This window comes from Pinus tabuliformis, chromosome 7 (assembly GCF_031772625.1).
Source record: "Pinus tabuliformis cultivar Carrire ecotype Pingquan chromosome 7, CPIR1, whole genome shotgun sequence".
Classification (NCBI taxonomy): Eukaryota; Viridiplantae; Streptophyta; class Pinopsida; order Pinales; family Pinaceae; genus Pinus; species Pinus tabuliformis.
Window position 1 is genome coordinate 546455078 of NC_142293.1, and position 22268 is coordinate 546477345.

Genomic DNA, 22268 nt, shown 5'->3' on the forward strand with positions numbered 1-22268 from the left:
CTGTGTATGCGAACACAGTTTAAGCTCAAGAGGGATAGCTCTTAAAGAGCTTTACCACTATATGTATAAACTTTTATGGAAACGAGCAGGGGCTTAGCATAAGGTGTTAAGAGGTTTGGCCCTTGTCCCTATGCGCGGGCACTGTAACCAAGCGTCAAGGGTGAAAGAGCCCAATCTATCTTCTTATATGCATGTGTTGTGGGTCTAGAAGTTAGGGCTCAGAGGAGCATGGAGACGCATGTCTTATAAACCATATGGCCAGGAGCCATGTCCACAAGCACATGCAAGAGAGGTCCTAGTCGTCGAATGTCGCGAACTGTTAGCGCTGACCACATGTCCCAGAGATTACGATGGGAGGCTTGACAAATCCCACCAGGAATGAATTGTTGAGATGACATGGCGGGTGGGGTCGGTTGTTCAACGATTGGCACGGTGAGGCGGAGGACCCCCAAAACACTTATAACGTGAAATTTGAACTTACTATGCAGCAGAGGGCCAAGCAGGACCCCCAATTAGTGTGGCAAGTGACTTGGACTCAGAGCCACGTGACATCCTGGAAGGTAGACACATGTTACTTGAATTCGGGGGTTTTATGGTCCCAAGTGGACTGGATCTAAGTGACACATGGCATACCTAGTGTGGGGCCATGTGGAGGGTGACATCACCCCGGGACCATGAACCCGCGATTTATGTTGGAGTGAGGTGCAACCTCGCTGAGATTTAGTCCCCAGGGTGATGTGGCACGACGAAGCCCACCTACACAGGCATAAGGGACCACAACCACATGATTGGTTAGAGCGGAGTTGAGGTGGTGAGTAGCCAGGTGGACTTCCACGAAACCTTGGCGGATTGTAAGCCTCGCAGAAGAGAATGGGTCGGGACGACATGGTGTGGTGGAGCCCGAACGTGCTGCAGTAGCAAATGACGATGGGACGCATGGAGGAGGTCTACCAAGGATCTGTGTAACCCCAGAAGATCTTTCCCAGCAGTTTCAGTGGGGAATCACAATGGAATCTGTTGGGATTTTAATCTCGGTGTGATGTGGTCGTAGAGAGGGGTTAATTTATGACCCGGTATGAACGGGCCGACGGCTAAGGTAACGCTGCCATGTGGCGATGAGGTGGCTAACTCGGATAGCTTGTGGACACCACATGGCAAATCAAGACGACATGGCACTATCTGATAGGCTAATCTTCGAATGGCCATATATTTTGATCCGAGAATCGTATTGAGACAAATCTTATATTTTCATAAAGGTCTTGACAAGATGAACACAACAACATCATCTGTTTTAAGTCTTAAGAAAGTCGAAAAAGGTCGAAAAATTTAGACCCCATTTCCATAACAAGACTTTGGAGGTTGGGTCAGCTTAATAACTGCCTCCTTCTACCCTTAGTTGGGGCTAGGGATAGTAGGGGATGTGTTACAGAAAGGCACATGCCAAAGGGTGAGCACAATGTAGAATTGGTGTTGGTTGAACAATAAGGTAACATGCTATTCTAACACACTAAGACTTGGTAAAGGTCTAGAGCTCATCAAAAGCACCCAAATGCACAAATCAATTATTCCCTTTTTCAAAAGAAAATTATAAATTTTTTCATCTCTATATTGATCAAGTTTCACGTCATCCCCTAGAAATCTTCAACCACTAAAAGTTATCACTCCATACCTAAGTTACATGACACAATGAGACGAGACATGAAGGACACTAAAATACAAGTGTCTAACACATGACATGGTGACCCCAATAACAAGACACGAAGAACAAGGTTTATATATATACCTTAAAAGAAAACAACGCATGACACAAATAGAAATTATAGACACAAAGATTCAAATTTTGTTAGAATTTAGAAACTAGAACATTTACATGATACAAATTCGATCATGCAACTAAATACTACTTAGTACTTACTTGTCCTAAGTCAATGACGTTCAAGTGACAAACACAAGAAATTAGAACCATAAACTATAGTTTCTCATTAAGTCATTAAAATCGAAATGTATTACATAAATAATGAGTCACTATTACTACAAGTGGGAATGCCAATGAAAAATACAAAATAGGGTAGATACTAGAACCGTAAATGGAAGAATCTCATAGCTTGTGATTGTCAATAGTCCTTCTCCATGTTAGAATCATCAAAATCAGCATCACTTCCATGACTCTCTCCTCCATCCTCCCCCTTCTCTTTCTCATCTATATCCAATCCAATCAATGCATATGTTGGTGTGGAGAATGAACCCTAAACTGGATCACCATCAGAAAAATTAAATGGCTCTATCACTGGTTCATTAAGATCCAAGTTTGCTAATGCCAACTCAACACTACTATCCAAACCCCATATCATTAGGAAACGCATCCCACATCTTTGTCTTTCCCTTCAACCACTCTTCCCTCTATTTAGAAATAAGACGGAGGTTGATGTGCACATACACCATACACCATTGTCTTGCACTTGGAATCCTTTCAAAGCTACACTATAACCCTCAAATGCACTCCAAAATGCCTATGAACTTCAACCTACTAAATGAAATGAGGAAAAAAGACAGACAAGTCACCTTTTTCAAACCCACGGGCCACTTTTGAATAACATGTGTCCTAAACTTGGGATACATTTAGAGCACATGTCGAACATGAGTTTGGCACATGCCCTAAACTCGTCCTCACGAATCCATGTCTGACATGTGGAAATTGTGACACGTGACCCCCTAGGTGTGTGTCATCTAACTTAGAAGACTTGTAAGATACCAAACATGAACCGGACATGTGCCAAACTCGTCCTTACAAATCCATGTCCAACATGTGGGATTCATAACACATGACCCCCGAGGCATGTGTCCTATGAATTAGAAGACTTGTAGGATACCAAACACACATCATTTTGCACACGAGAGAAATTTTCATAATGAATCCTCACACGAACGCTACAACTTTCAAGATGCAAGATAACTTTATAGTAGACAAAACATGACAAAAGGTTCATTTTCACGTCATGTGTCCAAGGTAAATGCATATTTTTATATGTAACCTCTTGCAAGACTAAAAAGAGATAGACATTGATTTTAACTTGTATCTGAACCAAAATTTAAAGCAGCAATGACTTTGGTTTTATTGGAAGGCATCCAATTTGACCCTGCTACAGGTATGTATCTATTGTGGTATGTTTATACAAAATAAAGACAACTGGAAAATTTTGATTCTTTATGATTGGTTTCAAACTCAACCACAAATATCACTTAGCATTTTACTAGACACGTGTTTGTTCTCTAAAATAAAACTCAAATCTATTGTGTATCTATAATGATCATGAATTGTAATTTGTTGTACTGTGGCCCGTAGATACTTTCAACACTCTAGGTAATACATCATTGTAGGTGGACTAATATTTTAATCTCTACTACACTATATATCACTATATATATGAAAACAATGAGAGAAATTCAAAATTGGATCTAATTTCTTTATTAGAGACTTACCATCAAGGATGTATTCTGAAGCTACATATCCCAATGTCCCTACTAGATCAATATTTGTGTTACCAGCACATCCTGCACTTGTTACTGCAAGACCAAAATCTGAAAGCTGCATCCATAGCTAGTGGTTAGAGAGCGGTGACTACAATACCGTCTACTTAGGAAATGTTTCACTTCGGACCAAGTGTTTTAAACAACATAAACCAAGATGGACAAATAAATCTATTTAGAAATTTCTCAAAGTATAATTCATGATAAGCAATAATAAATTAATACAAACAGCTGCACATGTCACAAAATTGATAGAAAAGAAAAACTGAAGTCCTACATGAAAATATTTTGACAAAAAAATAACTGATGCTTAAAACAGTTCATAAAGTAAAAAAAAATTCAGTAGGAAAGCAATGGAATTCCCATCTCACAGAATCTCCCATTGAATGCAATGCACATGCCATACATTTACAAAGGCTTTTGTCAATTACATTCTAGGAAACTTTCTTAATGCTTTACAAGAATCTTCCCAAATTAACTGATAAATATTACATAAGAAACATTCATTTCCAGGCAGATTTAATGGTATTACTATTTTTAACACTACAGTCAGTGTAAGTGGGAGATTGGAAAACCTTGCCCTCACCTTGGCATTGAAGCTTGCATCAAGAAGAATATTTGATGATTTGAAATCTCGGTGAATCACTGCAGGGTTGCAGTGCTCATGCAAGTTTCTAGACCCTGTAAAAGAAAGAAAACCATGGTAAGCTTGAGCTCCCAGGTTGATAGAGGACCAAGTGAAAAAGTGATTTCAATTGGTAAAATCTAGTAGTAGGGAATCAAATTATCTGTGTTAGAACTACCTTGCTGAATCAAGGGCTATCTTCATCTGCAAAAACCATGTAAGTGTAGATCCGTGAGATGGTACTGACAAGCAATCCAACACAGTTTCTTAACAAAGCATAGCTGTGAAAGGCTGCTTACTCATGGCCTACTAGTTTATCCATGACGAATGGTAGTATCAAGTTTGTTTGAACAAATAAAAGGCTTCAAAACATAGGCAATATTGAAATTGCCTAGTGGTTGGAGAAAGCTACCATGTAATTGGTCTTCCAAAGAGCCATTCTGCATCAGATCGTATACTAAAAACCGTGTATGTTCATGAGTACAGAACCCAAGAAAAGAAACAAGGTTTGGATGTCGGATTTTGCTCATTGGCTCCACTTCATTCTGCAACCAATGACAATACCAACAGATGAAATCAGCAAAGCTTCTTCTAAGTTCTAAAATTATAGGGAGAATAAAAAAGCACAATGCAATATGTTAAATGCAGTGCATCACCAAATCCACAAAAGAAAAGACACTCAAAAGGGCAACTTTAGGGCACCCCCCCTGAAAATGCCTTCACTAATATCTTCTTAAGTTTGAAGAAGCAGCCAGCTTCCAAAATAATACCCGTAACGTTTTTATTACCTACCTGAAATTCATGCTCAGCCTGTCTACTACCCTCATCTAGCTTCTTCACAGTAGCAAAGGAATCATCATCAAACATTGCCTTGTATACACACCCAAATCCACCCTCTCCAAGTATGTTATTGCTGCTGAAGTTATTTGTAGCTGTTAGCAGCTTAGAATATTCAATTGCAGTTGCACATCCTTTTTCTTAGAAACACGGGAGTTCAAACGACTCAGGAGAGGCATGAGTGGAATACCCCTATAGGCATCTATGAAAATTCAAATTACAGGCAACTTAGTGAGCTAACCCTAGATCAAAATAGTCGTAATGTAACTAATCGAACTCTCATGTAAACAGAGGTCATCCGCACCCATGGCTTTTTATAATTTGTTAGAATCCAAAATTTTGATTTTATCAGATGATTCAGATCATGAAATCAGGTCTGATGTTTATTATGTTAACCCCCACGAAAAATAATAGTTTGACAGAGGAGAAGAATTTCTATAGTCATGGAAACCATTCCAATGCACTGGCAGTAATGCATAATAGTTAATATGTATACGTACATCCAAAAGATATCCACACAGATTCAACAGGGGAAGTCATTGAATCTCAGCCCCGAATCCAATCAAACAATATCTCCATAGGAAGCACCACTCTCTGGTGGCTGCCCTGTTGGTGTACACATCAAGAGAGGGTTTGGTTTCACACAGTGAAAGGGATAAAATATGACATAGTGGTGATACCAACCTGAGGCGTCTGGATCTAAATTTCGCTTAAATGCATGAGGTTGAGGTGAAGAAGGAGCAGAGTTGTAAGTCTTTCTATACAACCAAGTACAAACTGAAGAAATAATGATACATCCAACAAATATTGGCAGTATGATAATTGCCAATAGCAGTCCTTTGTTGATGTGATGAGATTCTTTGTCTATCTGCATTGGAGAACCTGTGTCTGAACACACAACCCATTTTGCAATCGTCAAAAGAACAAAGCGCAATGACTTCTCAGAACTTGTAGAAAGATGCAAACAAGCAATTCAAATTGAGAGATTTCAATTTCTGAAAAATCTTACACAGGCTGTATTTTTTAGCATAAATATACTCTTCAAAAATTTAATGAAAAGGCTGGCATTGAAGCCCTTACCCGTTGAATTTTCTGGTTTAGTTGACACATTTCTTTTTGCCAGGGGATCATCAAGTAGGGAAGTCGATGACAGTGCGAAATGCAAAGAAACTGGCGCAAAGGTAGGCACCAGTAAAGAACGTCCCTTTGCAGTCTCGACTTTGTTAAAAAGAGAGACTCAGAATCAAAATATGCAGTAAAACTGAATGCCCCATCTTGAAAATGAGTTCTACTTGAAAGTCAGTCAGGCTGTGGCAGAAAGCTCAGGAGATATTCAAAGAGGTAGATATCTGCATTTTCTCAAGGAAGGTTCAAACCCCAAAATGCATAGCACTGCTCTCAAATTTGTAAAATTGGTAACAAGAATACACGTGGTAGATCAAATCCCATTTACATTGGATTTCTTTGAACACTTCACGCGAGAATGTAAACAAATCTGAAAAGAGAGTTGATCTTCACTGATCACAACAAGATTTGCAGCACCAAATGCCCAACAGTCCTCCACAAGTGAAGTTCAGGCCTCCAAATGAGTGTGCGCTTAGTTGAAGAACTGTACATGCAAACTGGTCCTTCAGCGCTTATCCGTGAGCCCATACATATCACGCATTGCTGCGAAACGAATGGCTCGCTGGCGGTGCATCCGTCCCGCTTCCTCATTAACCGTTCAGTTTTGGATCAGTGTTGGATCAACGATCACACTTCATTCAATCATCTAACACCACAAATCCACGGTCAACAATAGGACATGGCGGCGGCTGGGGCAATTCATTTCAAAGGGAAACACCTTACAGCGTAAAAATTGAGGTCTTTACAAATTTGATGTTATTTATAAATATCATTAAGTAGCTCATCAACAGCTAGACATTATAGATCAAGCCTTAAAAAATTGAATTTGTGAAGTTAGGTTTTCATGTGAAGGGCATACGTGATCATTACAACAATGTGGTAGAAGGAATAAAAACTAGAGGCCTTTACTAACTCGATGTTATTTCTAAAGATCTTAAGAATTTCATCAAAAACTAAAAAGGAACTATGACAGATAAGATATGATAATTAAAATTGTAAATATCCAATTTTACATTAAAAGAATGAAATGGTGAAGTTTCTTCCAAATTCTAAAACTAAAAATACTAAACATGATGCTTGTACACTAGGAAAGAAACATCAAATTTAATTTCCTAAAAGTACATATGAAAGGGAAAGAGATATTCTTGAATTTGTCCATAATTAGTGTGTGAGACAATACAAGCTAAACCACTTGGTGGACCTATTTATTTTCTTATCTTCATTTATAATAAAAAGCACTATTTACATTTGAATATTTCAAATATTTTAAAACATGGGTAAAAAGCATATAGGAGAACATATCAATACTCATAAATGATAGGAGGAGAATACACATCAAAATATTTCATGGAAATTGTAGAGACAATGGGATTTTGAAACAATGCAACTCAATAAAATGATGTGGTTAGAGGAGAAGTATAACAGTCGTTGAATGTGCTCTAATAATGATAACATGTAAATATACTCCCAAGAATTTTGGGTCTAAAGTAGAAATTACTATTATGTATCTTAAAAATAAAAATCTAGTCAAATTATTAGACCATAGAAATCGTTATGAAATATTTTATATTTATAAACCAATTGCTAATTATTGGAGATTTTTATTGAAGAAATAATTTTATCACATTCGAAAGGAAGATAGAAGGAAACTTATGCAAAATCAATCAAATGTATAATTTTTTTTGTTATTTTGTTGACCATCAACACCACCAAGTGTATAATCCCATTACTCATAATATTTTTGGAAGGAAATAAGGTATATTTCGTGAGTATGGAAATGAGGATCAAAATAAAGATAATCAAGATGTTTGAAACCTTCCTAGAGAAGGAATTGAAAGTGTAAAAGTAGAATAAATTAAAGTTTAACGAGATGTGTTAAAGACCAAAGTGGCATTAAATATACAAGTAGTTTAAGTACACCAAGAAAAAGTAGAGAAACTTAGCAAAGAAATGATGCATTATGAAGACAAAAAGAGAAAATTTAAACAATTATTTGGTATAAATAATATGCTATGATGATTCAACTTATGAGTGTAAAATAATTTTTGACCTTTCATCATGTTAACAATTGAAAAGAATATTGGGTATGGAGCTTGATTATCTTCCTGATTCAGAAGCCTTGTTTCAACTCTGTTTGGATCCGAGTCCCTGACAAGGGGGTGTGGGGGGCTTCCCCACACTAGTGCTACCAGGGGGGTCCAAGGGTAGTGCCGCCAAAAGAAAATTTAGAGAAAAATTTCCATATAAAATATTGTAATTTCATAGTCAATCAAGGTCATTGTTTAGGTAGAAGATCTGGTGGTAGATGTTATATTAATTTATATATTTTCCCTAGAAGGAAACCCTTGGTTTATATGAGGGAATTGCATTGCAGCTATGTAATATTTTGTGACAAAAGAAAGGGAGACAATGTGAGAGTGAAAAGGAAACTATAGAGGATGTGTTGTACGTTATATCACTTTAGTTTACTAGATAATATAAAAGGAAAGACTAACTATTTCTCCTTGGATGTAGCAGAAACTGGGTGAACCAAGTATATCTGTCTCTATTGTTTTATACTTTTTGTGTGTCTAATATTTTAATTTCATTCCTCTGATATTTAATTTCTAACAATGAATGGATGAATTCTATGAAAGAGGAATATGATTTAATAATGAAAAATGAAACTTGGGAACTTAAGGACTTGCTTGAAAATAAAATTATTGTAGGTTCAGTATGTTTGCTCAAATCTATGTTCAATGTTGATGGTAGTATAGACAAATTTGAACCTGTATTGTTTGCAAAAAGTGACTAAAAAAAAGTTGCAAAGTATAGAGACATGCATGCGTTAGCTGCTAAGTATAGTTGAAAATTGATGGTAGTATAGACAAATTTGAACCTGTATTGTTTGCAAAAGGTGACTAAAAAAAAGGTGCAAATTATAGAGACATGCATGCATTAGCTGCTAAGTATAATTGAAAATTGATGATAGTATAGACAAATTTGAACTTGTATTGTTTGCAAAAAGTGACTAAAAAAAAGGTGCAAATTATAGATATGTGCATGCATTAGCTGCTAAGTATAATTGAAAATTAGATTAGCTCCAAATTAAGTCAACATTTTGAACGAAATTAAAAAAAGTGTATCTACTTTGACCAAAAGGTTTTGTAAAGCACGAAAAAAACATCTTGTTCCTTGCTTAAAGAAAGCATTACATCATCTTAAAAAACACTCAAGTCATGGTACATCAAAATTGACACTTTATTCTTTTAGAAAAGTTTCATCAAAAGTAAGAGATCCAAATTTTTAAATAAAAAATGTAAATGAGAGTATTTTTTTGATTTCATTATATGTTGATGATTATTCATGATAAGAAGTGCTATTAAATTGATTGATGAAATTAAAAGACACTTATCATAAGAATTCCAAAGGAATAAGTTTGATTAGATTTATTATTGTTTAGGGATTGATAAGAAGTGCTATTAAATTGATTGATGAAATTAAAAGACACTTATCATAAGAATTCCAAAGGAATAAGTTTGATTAGATTTATTATTGTTTAGGGATTGATATTTGGAGAGGAAATGGTAAAACTTTAATTAGTCAATAAATGTATAAAGAAACTAATAAGAAGGTGTAATATAATGTCATCTAATATCTAATGCACTAGAATCTAATATTAAGTTTTGCAATAATGATAATACAAAACAAGTAAATGGTATTTTGTATGTATATTTGGTGAGAAGTTTAAACTATTTAACCACAATATATTTTGATAATGAATGTACTAATCATTTCAGTGTTGAGTTGATAACTGATTCATATTTTGATTGGGAAAGAGATTTAGATCATAGAAAATACACCATGGTATATGCATCGAATACATGATCTAGAATTGTGTCCTGGAGTAGCAAGAAATAATTAGTTGTTTTTTGATCCTGAAATGAAGTTAATTATAAAGTGTTTGTGGTGATCCCTGTGAAGCAATTTGGGTAAAATGCCTTATTGAAAACATTGGAGAAAAGCAACATGTTTCTAGATCTATTAAATATTATAATCAAAGCTCAATAAAATTGGTAAACAATCTAATTTATAATGAAAAGCCAAAATCATTAAAAATCAACCGATAAAAAATTCAATTACAATAAATTGATTTGATTTACTATAGTACAAATAATAATGTTGTTGCCATATTAACCAAACTTACCAAAAAAAAATCGTAGTGTATAAAAACAAGTTAGAAATTATACAAAAGTCATTTCCCATTAAGCAAGAGTAATTGAAAACACTTATTAGTAAGTTGTTAAAATTCTAATAGTTAAGTAATTGAGATTGTTTTAGAATCTTAGATAGTTATAAGGGTGTATTTATTTTGATTTGAATTCGTTTTAGAATCTTAGACAATTATAGGGGCGTATTTATTTTGATGCATTCATATTCATAATAAATAATAATAAGGTAGTGAAACAAATTCATTTGTTTTTTTGTTGGGTTTGAAGTTATATACTTCTGTATATTATTTTGCAAACAAACAAGTTTATGATTATTATATTTATATCAATCATATGTTTAAATAAATTATAATATATATTTAAATCTATATATATAATCAAAATATATCTACAATGTTGATATATAATAACATTGAACTATGAAGTTATAGGTTATAGATTATGTGATAAAGCATGTGTTTTATAGTAAAAGTGAACTATGAAATTAGAGATTATTTGATAAAATGTGTTTTATAAAAATTATGAAGTTTATAGTTCAAACCCTAACACGACACATCGAAGACAAATAACAATAGAAAATATAGATTTATGAAATGGGCATTTACTGAAGCAAAGTTGGTGCAACCCTACGGCTGCACAACCAATCTACCTTGTCGGGACTTAAATTCCCCTTAATAGCCCCTTATTAAGTTTTATACCTCCATGCCCCTTATATATTGGCATATTTGTATACCTTTAAAACCCCAGGACCATGCCTTTCTTTGGTTATATATATTAAAATATGCGGAATTGCCTGAAAACTCCGCTTGAAGCGTTTATCCGGACTTTAAAAACATTACAACTGCGTGCATAACCCTATCGGGTTCACACATCACCCCTATACCATTGTATTAATGCAATATCGCTATCGCAAACCATCGCGGGCCATACATGCCGGAATATATGAATACATGAAGCAAAAACAATGATTTTTACCTTTTCCCATCGGCGCACTTATCATACGCCGAAGGCAATGTAATCGCAAAGGTTTGGGGTCTAAGCCTTTGACATACCCTGCTCCAAAATGCCGATGCGATCTAAGCACCTGGATCCGATATGACTCAAAACCTCCGTTTAAAGGATTTGAAGTCCGAACTCTATGTTTAAAAGCGTTTTGAGCCCGATACTTAGTATATCTGGGCTTTTCCACCTACGAAGCCAGAACGATGGAATGCTCTCGCCCAATAATCCTTTAACACCAGATCTCCATTAAAAAAAATGAAAAACCATAGGCCGGCATCAATATTATCCTAAAATATATAAAAACAAGCATTTTAAGGTCTCCACGGCCCAATTATGTGACTACGCATGCAACACTGATTATTCACAATAAACAAATAACAGAGCTTCGCCCTTCGGCTTAATCACACAGGTAAAGTCCTCTGTCTCAAAAAGTGCATCAATTACACAGTTCCACACTCCAATCATCAATTCTCTGTAAACATAAATACAAAACTATATTTGAAGTTCTCTGCCCTCTTTGCCCTGATTATTCTAGTTAGCAGCTTTCTCCTCCTAGGCTCCCCGTAGGTTTACAAAGCTCTCGGGTCTCTTCCCTCTCTCTTTTTCCTTCCGCATCTCCCTTCAGAAACAAAGGAAATTGCATATATGTCATACCTAAAAGTTTCCTTCCACATATGAAGGAATAGACTATACATTTAGAAACAAAATCCTATCCTAATCTAAACAAACTAGACTACTTGACTTGATCCCCAGGGAGGATCATTTGCCATTTATTCCCAATTCTGTTTAGAATTAAGTGACAAATTAACTACTTTTATAATTTAAAACTAATACAATTTGAATAACCAATTTTTCTTCCGACTTGCATTAACCACAATATGTGACCACTTCATCACATTGCTGGCTAATTCTCGATGCTCTTGCATCAAAAGTAAATCACTATTCCAAATAATAGAGACTTGGAATATGCATTAATAATTATTCTACGATAAGTGAACGCTTGATGTAACTTTCATCATTAAACCTCCACAACGAAATGTTTGAAATTTTATTTGCCCAAAATATTTTAATGATTTCAATCATAAAATATAATTAACTTCGCAAATTTGGCTAAACCAATATAGTAGCATGACTATATCTCAGGAAAATCGTAATCAACGCACGTTTCTTTCGGATACGTCCACTTTAGTGATTTCCGGGGAAGTTCCTTGTAAATACAAACAAAACAGATCGTCTTTGTTAAGATTAACAATAAATCCCGAGATTTCTCTTACTAAAATGCAGATGTAAACAACAACATGCCTCTACTTTAATACAAATGATTTGGTTTTCGGATGTGGATTTGTTTAATTTTTCGAATACTCTGGTTTTGACATAAAGTGAACTTGAAACAAGAAATCATATTTCACGTCATGGCATTCGATAAACAGACACGCCTTATAATAATCAGTGAGTGACATACCAGAGTAAGGATCTATGCATCAACGAACGACAGAGGCACAAGGTAGTTTTGTTACGTGAGGTCGAAGTTCCCAGGTTTGCAAAGAAATCTGGTCATGTATAGTAATGATCAATTCTACTTTGTTGATACTATCAACAATTTGCATGTAACTTTTTTGTACGGGTTTAAAAGAATGAAAACGTATGCCAAACTAGCATTAGTTTTTGTGGGTTGGTAAAATTAAAATATATAAATCACATTAAAAATATAATGTAGTGGATAGAGTGGAAGATTTTATAAATATAATAAAAAAATATTGTAATAGAAAAAATATTCCTATTTTATGAATGTACACATTTAAGTGATTAATCATGTATAAAATGACTGGGTTAATTTTAGCTTCAGAATAAAAACTAAATTATATATTTTATTGTAAAATTGACCATTTTACTAAGTAAAATTTACTTATATATAAATTAATGTTATAAATAATAATGAGAAACTTATCATGGAGGAACTTGTTAGAATTGAAATAATGTCAAATCCTTAGGAAATTGGTGGACTGGAGCCACTTGGTACAAATATAATATTTTAAATTTATGAAAAGAAATGGACTGTTTTGCTAAATAAAATTTGCTTATATATAAATGAATATTATAACTAGTAATGAGAAACTTATTATGGAAGAATTCATTAAAATTGGAATAAGTTAAAATCCTTAGGAAATTGGTGGGTGGGGAAAGCCACTTGCCACTAATCTAAATTTTGAATTTTATTAAAAGTCAATGCAACCTAACAAACTACAGCCCTTGATAAGCATTCAGACTAAGTATATGCTTAGTGCATTCCCTTGAAAATCAATCTAGCCCATAAATTAAAAAAAAAAAAATCAACCAATCTTTATCCACTTTAAATTGAAATAAAAACACTTTAACATTTATTGAAAATAAAATTTAAACTCAATACTATCCCTATCACAAAAACATTGTTTCAGCCAATATTGTAAACTAAAAAGTGACTCAACAAATCACTTCAAATCAAGGACAAGTAACCGCTGTATTATTAAAAATGGGATTTGAAATGAGTACAATCCCCAAAACTTAATTGTTTCAAACGATGTTGTAAACTTAAAAGTGCCATTTTAAATAAAGCAAGATAAACAAACAATTTCAAATCAAGGATAAGTAAGTCATTGAATTTACGGTTCTGACATCAATACTATATTATGAACAAATCATAACCTTCGGATAATTTCTGGGCACATCTCCACAGGTCCCCCACGTTAATACCTTGCTTTCCAAATCTAGCAGGGTCGACTACGCTTAGACTTAATTCTTCCACTCTTTTTGTTTTTTAATTCTGTATAACAAATTGTGTGGATTTATGAACGCTGGCTGCAATGAGACAGAGGTGAAGATAACTGCAGAAGGAAAAAAGGATAGTACAGATCAGTTATAGAAGTTAATTCAAAAGGATAAAATTTTATTTCAAGCTCTTATATTATTTCACAAATCTTTTCTTCTTTGAAGACAAGATTAATAACTATATCTGAAGCTTCCCAATTAAATGGTTGTGAAGCGTCTTTACATAGACATTAAGCTCTTCTCCCAAATACATAAATGATATTCACTGTAATCCTCTAATCTTATGGTTAGAAATAATGACATCACCATAGAAACCATGAATGAAGAATAAACAGATTAACAACCATAACATCATTGATCTCTATATTGAAATAAGGGGAGTTGCAAGCAACAAGTCCCTGCCGTGCTTAGTAAGCACTTTTAGGATAAAGTTCCAGATTCACCAACAACGGATCTAGTTTATCCAATTTAAGTGAATGTGCCAGTCGTAGTAGTTTCAGTCCCATTTGTTGCGGTTTAAGTTTACCTTGCACCTGTTAATGTGCCAGAATTGGAAGAACTTTCAAACTTTTACAGCACGTCAAATTGATCTCTCGGAGATTCCTTAAATGCTCTATGGAATTTGGAAGCACCTCCAAACTTTTACAGTAGCGCAGATTGATATTCTGAAGATTAGATAAATTCTCAGAGAAATTTGGGAGTATCAGAGCCTGTATATTCTGTTGCTTAAGCAGTAGAACCGCCATTAGTATATTATCTTGTTGATCCAGTCGATGACCCAGTGGGTGATCTAGTTTGTCCATAAGCATCAAAGTCTGTATAAGTGACCATTTACCACTGAGATGCAGCAAGGGTATAGGCAAATGTAAAGGGAGAGACTGCATAAGAGGCAGAGGTGGGGGCAGTATATTATTCTGTGAATTGAGTTTCTACTAAGTCTTAACAAGCAACACCCAAAGTAGTTCGAGAGCCATCAGCGCTCTATGTTCCATATCCAATTGGATAACTCGGAGCCTGTTAATTAAGAACCATTTCCAGATTCAAAAATAGTGGATTGAGTTGCCTAAGCGCTTTCACACTAGTAGATCCCGCATAGGCATAAACAAAGCTTTCTAAAGCAGGCGAGGTAGGTGTTTCAATAGCATCAAAGCATGCATAAACAAGACCCACATCCTTTCCTAAGAAAGCCAATGGTTTACCTAGCGTACCTTCCACTATCTAGTAGCATTCCAGTAGTAATAGAACGGCTTTGACAATGGGCTATTGAAAGTAAGGGACAATTTAAGCTTTATCTGAAGCCCTAATAAGCAAGCAAGGAAACGACGCCACCATAAATCCCACCTACAGCCAAGTCAGTTCATGTTAAGCCTGCACCTGTAAGAGCAACAAATAACAGATTCATGGTCTTCTGTGCACTTCTACTAAGGGAGAACCTGGGCTAGGACCAGGACCAGGTAGAGCTAAAGCTAGTGGAAGAGCAAGACTGGGAGAGTATTATTATCCAGGGGTTATAGAAACAAGCGCAAGGTAGTTGGCAGTTATATATTCACCGTTGCATAAGGTCGGAGGTTGCCTCTGCCTTCGCTAGCGCTGTCCCCATCTATGCCAACTGGTTCTTTGGCTCACTCTGGAAAAGACGGGGTGAAAATGGAATGCTCAGGGATGTTTTGTGATCGAGGCTAATAAGGTTCACCTCATGCCATGCCATTCTGCTACCTTCTATAGCTTGACTTTCTTGTACCTAGACTAAGCACTTTATGAAGTTCCTAGTCTAGCCCTAGAACATCTAGTTATTCAGCTGCAGTCGAGCCTTGCCGGGGGCATCCTCTTCCCTCTATGGAAGAACCAGAGCCCTAAACCGTAGACCCCTCAAACTAGAAATAGAAATCACTTACCGCTACCGACCATCAGTAGAAGCAAAGGCATTAGAGTAAGAAGCGAAGGAAGTTTGTTACCCAGTTAGAGATCGAGATTGATAGCTAGCATCTTAACTAGTTACAGGGTCGTAGCCCGTTCCAGATCCATTTTCAGTTGACTCCACAGAGGCAAAAGCAAAGGCGGGGGGAGTTACAAAGCAATAAGCCATGGTGGAAGAAAATCCAAATCCAGATCTGGGTAAAGAGAAAAAACGAGAAAGATCGAAACCCAGTTGCAAATGTAGCATGGGTGGTTACAGCAGTAGTTTCATCAGTAGCAATTTGAGATCAAGATCTAGAGCCATATATTGACCTGGTTCCAGGAGCACCGTTTCAACAAGTCACTTGATTTGTGCTCGAGGACAACTGTGTAGCCTTAGCTATTCAGGCTCTAGACAGTAGGCTACCTTACTGCACCAACCCATCTTATCTTTCTGCCTTCTATCCTTACCAATAGAATCATTAACTAAATATATTCCCCTCAATAAATCATTCGTTCTTACTAGTTCAAGGAAAAGGAATTGACTAAACTTATTTAGTTAAGGGGGGCTGCCAAAGAATTGACTAATAATTTAGCTGGAAATATACTTAGGAATTGACTAAGCAAGGAGGCCCTCTAAGTAAGTAACCTAAGGGGTACCAACATTTTGCCAGCATCCCAGCTTGTTCCAGCTTAGCTTCGTTCAGTTAGAGATTGATATCTATAGCCATATGCATATGCAAAGTGAGTAGTTTTGATCCTGGGTTTAGAGTGCAAAAGGGAGTCCAAAGCCCATAAATACATATTACATATATAATACATGCGTATTTAGATGGTTACAAAGCACGTATATAAAACCTAACCCATGGCCAGTGGTTTGAGATTATCCCTAGACAAAGAATAGCCAATCAGAAAAAATATGAATGTTGTTGCCCTATGCTAGAGTAAGCACCATGCCTCCCTGATGAACGGGCAATGAACGAGCCTAGCATCCACCAACGAACAGGATCATAGGGGGAGCTTTCATTCAATCATTACAAAAGAAACTACATGGCCATCCGGAAGAAATCAAAATAGATGGAAAAACACAAATCCCTAGACCAAAAACCAACCCCAACGTGGGTCACGTATCAAGCCAAATGCATAATCAGACCTTATATAAGCACCCTTTTTCATGATAATAAAGGAAAGACCAAACCGAACCAAAGCAAAAGAAGCAGTTGTAAGAGACACTAGCGGCAGAGAATACGTATGAACAGAATAGAACCTCCATGGTGATGGACTCACTACAAGACACCACCCATTCAACAACAACGATGAAGAAAAAAATACTTGTTATGGCTGAGCAGTATAAGGATATCTACACTGCAACCCAAAACTAGGTGAATCTAGTTAAACAAAGAGAACGACTAGTTGAAGAGCTATAAGACAGAATAAACAAAATGCAAGTAGACGCAGACCTATTGATAGATCATGACCGTCACACCACCAAGACTATGCTGCATTGCTACATAAATCATGATCTCTTTTAATGACTAAAATATCATGATAATGCCATTTGGGGTTCTTGTCCCTATGAAACTCCTTTGTTTGTCATCTTGTTGCATAGAGAAATTAATAAAAAATAAAAAATTAAATAAATAACAAATAGAAAAGTAAAACTTGCAGGTGGTTAAATAAAGAAACATAAAGTTAAATATAGAAAATATAAAGCTTGCGGTGGGCACGTGCAGCTTGCATGCCGCCCACGTATCCCCCCTCCACACTAAATCTTGCATGTAGCCCACGTATCCCCCCTCCACACTAAATCTTCAATATGTGTCAAGAGATTCAATTGAAACAACCTCGCTAATGAAAGACAAGAGATTCAATTGAAACAACCTCGCTAATGAGATATGGCCTTGCTACCAAGTCCAACCATACCACCTAGCAATCCCAGTTGGTTGTACCACGCTTTCATATATGGGAGTTTTAAGAGCAAATGGTGGCGTATGCGGTAATGGTAAAGAAAGGTAGGGTTGGAGCGAGCTTATAACCTTTCACCAACTTACCAAGTTGATTCAGTCAAACCAGTTGAAATCGCTGTACCACCAACAATAGAGTTGATCCAATTGAACCAGTCGAAATAGCTGCACCACCAACAATAGAGTCAGCACCGACAACAGAGGCAAAATAAGGGCAGGAACTGAGCAAGCTCGCCATTTTTCCTTTATCCAAACAAAATGAAAGCGTTTCATCACAGAGCACATTCAGAGGTGGCCTAACCCACTTCCTATATTGTTTGTCATCCTTCCTTTATCCAAACGAAATGAAAGTGTTTCTTCACGGAGCACATTCAGAGGTGGCCTGCCCCACTTCCTGTACTGTTTGTCAGGTAATACGAGTTTGGAATGTAGCTTTTCCTTTATGTGTACTTTGAAGCAACTTGACACCTGGGTAAATGATGCTAATCCATCAACATTATCTGCTGCTCACAAGAATCGCATCTAATAAAAGCAAATACAATAGCTAGGTGAAATTCATGATTACAATGAAGGCCTCTAGTGTTTCCTACATCATGAATCATTCAATCCACTACTTCAAAATTTGTCTACAAAGCAAATAAAAAAGGAACAAAGATAACCAAAAGCAGAATTGATAGGTAGGTGATGCATGTATTAAGATACCAGGCACCTTCCTCTGTGTCCGATGTGTATCTCCTTGCAAGCCAACCTGGGTGTATAGGTGAGCATTGTTTTAGGTAAAAAAATCCAGTAGAGTTAGTACAAATTTCTAATTTTTTCTAGTTATTCTAGTAGAGTTAGTATAGAAATAGGAAAATTTTCTAATTTTTTGTGTCAAGAAGTTGAAGCCAAAGTTCTCAAAACCCAAATTAGAGTATGCAAAAATTGAAGCCAGAGCTATCAAAACCCTTTAATTAGAGTAGAAGAAGTAGAAGAAGACGTTGTCAAGATAATTTACCCAAAAGCCAAGTTGAAGCCCAGTTGAAGCCCAAGCTGTCAAAACCCTTTAATTAGAGCAGAAGAAGTTGTTGCTCCTGCAGGCTCAGTGACAGAAGCTGTTGTTGCTAAACTATCATTCCTGCAGGCTCAACAAAAGAAGTTGTTGTTGCTAAACTATCATTCCTGCATGCTCTTAAGTGGTCGCCACCAAAAAACATGCTCTTAAACCTGCTCTTTTTGGTCACCACCGGAAAATATAAGTGCTCACCACCAGAAAACATTGCTGCAATTGCGACTGTAATTGAAGCAATTGCCACTATTCCATCCAAAAGAGTGAATGAACAAGAGTGAATAAACATGAATATTGTGTAGCAAACATTGAACTGTTCGAGCCAAGAGCCAAATCAGAAATATCGCCAAATCATAAATATCAGAAATATTGTTGTGTAGTAGTGTTCCCTGCCAGATCGGGTTCTCATGCAAACAAGGGTTCTCATGCAAACAACAATTGTCAAGTATGGTTATCATGCAAACCACAATTTTGACACGACAGTCGTTCTCTAGACACGTCAAAAATACATATTTAAAATAAAAAAATATAATGTCTCAATCTTATTGAAACTCTGAGATACATGTTACTAATATTTAATGTCTATGAATTAATGTTAACATTAAACCACGAGTAATCCATATAAACATTTATATGACGTCTTTACTCATTAGTTTAAGTCTCAAAATGAAAAATGGTTCATTTAAATGGATTTTAAATTGCTTTGGCCTCGATATGAGGCCAAATAAGACAATGAATCCTTTGATTGGTTAAAAAAAATATTTAATTTCGCTCATTAGTTAAAAAAGAATATTTCATTAATATAAACAAACTTTAGTTAAAATAGAAAAACAATCATTAATTTGAATGTCGGACTAATGCTTATCGGTAAAACCAATTGTTATAGTCCCTGTGAGGCCCTTTGGGCAGGGACTAATAAACATTATATACGTTACGGTAAAAATGCTTGCAAACTGTCACATTTCTACATGCTAGTTTCGTCCAAAAATGCTCATGCAAGCACGCTTCGCTTCATGCGACCTATACCTCTATTGGAAAGAGGCATTAGTGTGAGGGCAAACCATACCTCGGGCAATTCCTTATAATAACCACGAAGCAACCCCTTTAGTTTTCCTATAAAGATAGGGGCAGGTTGATATTATAGATGCATGACTTCTGTTCTGGACCCTTTATTTTTCATATAAATGTAGGGGTAGGTTGATATTATAGATGTATGACTTCTGTTCTGGCATAATGTGTTTGAATTTTGAAAACCAATTTTAAATTTCATTTAGTATTATGAAAAGATTAGAAATATATTTTAATAATCTTTATTTCTTAATAACTGATTGAGATAGAGAGCTGCTGCTGCGCTGCACGCGTCTGCCTGAACCGCGTGACATCTGAGCTCAGATCTGCTTCGGCCTGGGCCTTGGCCCAGCCATGGGCCCTTCGGATCCGTCCCATGAGGATCTTGATCCGCAAAAAGCGTTCTCTGAACTGGTGAAGTCCCTTCCCTCGCAACGACCCATACCTGTAACCACGAAATTTGTCAGGAAACTTGATGTGCTGCAGGAAGTTCAACTACCACCAACTATTCCCCGTATGGCAGCACTTTCCCTTGCCGAGAAAGGATTAATAGGGCAATTTACAGGGCTTTGGCCATCGCCCAGAACAGTTTAAATATGGGTCGAGCGAAACTGGTCAGACAAGATCCAAGGAAAAATATCCATCAGATTTTGTGGCAAAGGGTATTATACATTTCATTTTGAATCAAAGGAGGACAAAGATCTGATATTCAGGAACGGGCCATACTTCATGGACTCGAGGGGACTTTATCTCAACAAATGGACCCCAGATTTCAACCCGGAACTGGACATCCCAAGTGCTGTTCCAGTCTGGGTTCGCCTACCTCACCTTCCTCTACACTGCTGGGGGGATGATTCGGTTAAGGCCATAGGGAATGTTGTTGGCAAGTACATCGATCGCAGTGAGCCCAAGGACAACATGCAAGCATGTGCAAGGATCTGTGTTGAAGTGGATCTAGGTCGAGGATTGCCGGAAGCGATAAAGCTGAAAGTGGACGATTGGAGCCATATCCAGCAGCTGGACTACGAACAGATTCCTTTTAAATGCAAGGTATGTCACAAATACGAACATTTCGCTAATAGATGCACAAAAGTTGTTAATGTAGACAATGAAGAGCGGGATGGCCACTGGGAAATTGTCAAAAAGAAGAAACCAACCCCCCCTCCAAGCCTTCTTTGGATCCTGAAATCCCTGGACCCTCCAATCCGCGCCCTTCCTCCTCTTCCCCTTTATCCTCAGATCTACAACACCCTGAACCACCCCTTCCTCCCTCTACCAATCCCTTCTCTATCCTCTCTGCGGTAGAATCTGCCCCTGACAACCCTTCCATTGAACCCCCAATCTCTCAGCAACGTCCTTCCATCACCTCTCAGGCCCCTCCTGATCCTCTTTCATCCAGAATTACCAAAAGTTCTTCCAAGGAACATGGAGCAGCTAGTGATGTTTTGAAAAAACAAGGACCGAGCAGAAAATCAGCCAGGCAACAGAGGGATGAGAGCGCCCAAAAAGATATAGCTATGGGCACGCAAACCCCAATAGAATCTTTCATTCTTGGGCATCAAGAAAAAGAGACAAGCAGTAAAGACCAAGAGAGGCGAGCACCTCTCCGCACGCCCAATGTCCCATGATGAAAATTCTTTCTTAGAACAGTAGGGGTTTAGGGCACCCCTCCAAGCTAGCCACCCTCAAAGAACTAATTCACAATGAAAAACCAGAAATCATGCTAATACAGGACACAAAACAAGATCAGCACGAGATGAAAAAAATTATAAGCCAGCAGAGACAGTTTTTGGAAGCATCAGTGAAGCCAAAGGAGCTTCCAGAGGCATTGTAACCATATGGGACAACAACAAATGGGTTTGCAGCTCTACAAACATTCATCAGAACTGGATCAAAACCACTCTCGACAGCAGAACAGGCAGTCAAACAATAACCATTTACAACGTTTATGCTCCCAACCACTACAGAGAAAAAGAAATCTGCTGGGACGATCTGAAGGTAAGCATAGAAGGGGAACAAAACAACAATCTCATAGTTGCAGGAGATTTCAATCTGATCCTTCACGCCAATGAAAAAAGAGGAGGAACTTTCGCACCAGATCCTTTCAGAGGCCGGCTAGAAACCATCATCCAGGAGCATGATTTAGTTGATGTTATTCC

General features: G+C 36.8%; 1 pseudogene; it reads right to left on the reverse strand.

Moving 5' to 3' along the window:
• Nucleotides 1–2114: 2114 nt before the first annotated feature.
• On the reverse strand, nt 2115–6706 carry LOC149248504 (putative receptor-like protein kinase At1g80640; annotated as a pseudogene).
• Between the last annotated feature and the right edge of the window lie 15562 nt (nt 6707–22268).